General features: G+C 34.2%; 1 non-coding gene across 1 annotated transcript; it reads right to left on the reverse strand.

Annotated features, from left to right (window-relative positions):
- Positions 1–1,250: 1,250 nt before the first annotated feature.
- On the reverse strand, positions 1,251–1,321 carry TRNAG-GCC (transfer RNA glycine (anticodon GCC)). The gene has a single exon. It is a non-coding gene; the product is annotated as a tRNA-Gly (tRNA).
- Positions 1,322–2,500: the final 1,179 nt, after the last annotated feature.

Consider the following 2,500-nt stretch of genomic DNA (forward strand, 5'->3'; position numbering starts at 1 on the left):
CACATTATGGCAGGGTAACGTTTCACAATTTAATGAATCTTCCACTTATTTGATGGGATGGTTAAGAGATTATCTATGGTTAAACTCTTCACAACTTATCAATGGATATAATCCTTTTGGTATGAATAGTTTATCAGTCTGGGCATGGATGTTCTTATTTGGACATCTTGTTTGGGCTACTGGCTTTATGTTCTTAATTTCCTGGCGCGGATATTGGCAAGAATTGATTGAAACTTTAGCATGGGCTCACGAACGCACACCTTTGGCTAATTTGATTCGATGGAGAGATAAACCAGTGGCTCTTTCCATTGTGCAAGCAAGATTAGTTGGATTAGCCCACTTTTCTGTAGGTTATATATTTACTTATGCGGCTTTCTTGATTGCCTCTACATCAGGCAAATTTGGTTAATTTTGTATGTGTTGTATCCGCGAAAATATCATTTCTTTCGATGGAGAAGGAGATCTTCCTTCTTATATTTCTACATCTAGGATCCGACTTGTATCATTGATACTACTAGGAATTGAATCATTATGGCAAGGAAAAGTTTAATTCAGAGGGAGAAGAAGAGGCAAAAATTGGAACAAAAATATCATTTGATTCGTCGATCCTTAAAACAAGAAATAAGCAAAGTTCCATCGTTGAGTGAGAAATGGGAAATTCATGGAAAGTTACAATCCCCACCGCGTAATAGTGCACCCACACGTCTTCATCGACGTTGTTTTTTAACCGGAAGACCGAGAGCTAACTATCGAGACTTTGGGCTCTCTGGACACATACTTCGTGAAATGGTTCATGCATGCTTGTTGCCTGGGGCAACAAGATCAAGTTGGTAAGGATTCAAATATCTCTTTCTATTAATTTCTATGATTATAGAGGGACCCCTTTACCATTCTGTATAAATGGACTATTCTATTTGTACAGATATGGTATAGGGGTGCATTCAATCTTTGTTTGTCTATTAGTTCACAGTTCTTCTCTTTATCGCGGGGTAGAGCAGCTTGGTAGCTCGCAAGGCTCATAACCTTGAAGTCACGGGTTCAAATCCTGTCTCCGCAAAATTTTTTTGTCTAAAAAAATTGAGGTTTGATCTTGGTAACTATTAATTAATTACTATATAATATTCGCTTTTTTTCTTTCCAGATGGGAGGAAAAGAAGGGGGGAGGATAGAACCACTATACTATCACGGTCGACTATACTTAAAAATTTATCCTATTAAATGAAAAACATTAACCCATTATCCTCATCCTGGGCGGATAGCGGGAATCGAACCCGCATCTTCTCCTTGGCAAGGAGAAATTTTACCATTCAACTATATCCGCATTTTTTTTTATCTGCAATCTATAGTATAGATCAGTGCAGAGCTATCCTCTTATACTAGGCTATTAATACTAGGTTAGAGTATAATTAGGCTATTTTTATATAATATATATATAGATTTAACCAATTATATAGTTATTATATAATATATTTTATACTATACTATTTATTTTTCTAATATTTGGAATTCATCTTTATAACTAAATAAAGATAATTATATATTTTTGTCTATATAATTATATATAATATATAGTTTCTCTATTATCAATATCTAAGTATTATTATATACTTTCAAATATATTATTTTTATATGAATTATGTGAGATATATTCAATTTTGACAATACAAGAAAGAGACCCCCTCCCTCTAAATTTTTTTCTTTATTTGCATTTTTCATTTTTAGGACTTATATTGTATTTTAATGTCTCTCACAATTCGAAAGAATTAGGGGAGGGTCGTTTCATTTTTGTATCGAGAACGAAGAGGTTCAAGAGATAAGAGAATTAAGGATACCCACCAGAAAGACTAATCCAATCCATAATGATGTACCGGAAAATACAACATTTTTGTTACCCGACCAACCTTCAGGAGAAGCAAATACAACGGGCACACTAATCAGTAAGATTGATGAAGTAACAATTAATGCAAAAACAGCCAATTGGAAAGCAATAGTCATGTTTCTAATCCTCCAATCTACCAACAAAATATACCATTTGATCCCTTTACCAGCCAGCCAAAATTTTGATAAAATGTATCAGGGAGGGATTTTACCATAAATCCATTGATTCTATATTACTTCTTACTTTTTTAATACTTTAGCATGCATGGGATTGCGGGGTAGTCTTTTTTTACTTCACAAAAAGGGGTATACTGGATCATATATATCTATATGTATAGAGATAGACTTATAGATTCACGCCTTATATTTGTCTATAGTATAGACAGTAATGGTAGCAACTTATATGTCAATCTTCTATTCGATGGGATGGAATATAAATAAAATAGAAATTATCTTTCGGAGAGATGGCCGAGTGGTTGATAGCTCCGGTCTTGAAAACCGGTATAGTTCGAAACAAAGAACTATCGAGGGTTCGAATCCCTCTCTCTCCTTTTGTTCGGCGAATCAATTTGTTTCTTTATTTTATTGGTTTTGCCCGGCTCAGTATCATAAAAGGGAATGG

Source organism: Cucumis melo, unplaced genomic scaffold (assembly GCF_025177605.1).
Source record: "Cucumis melo cultivar AY unplaced genomic scaffold, USDA_Cmelo_AY_1.0 utg001882l, whole genome shotgun sequence".
NCBI lineage: Eukaryota > Viridiplantae > Streptophyta > Magnoliopsida > Cucurbitales > Cucurbitaceae > Cucumis > Cucumis melo.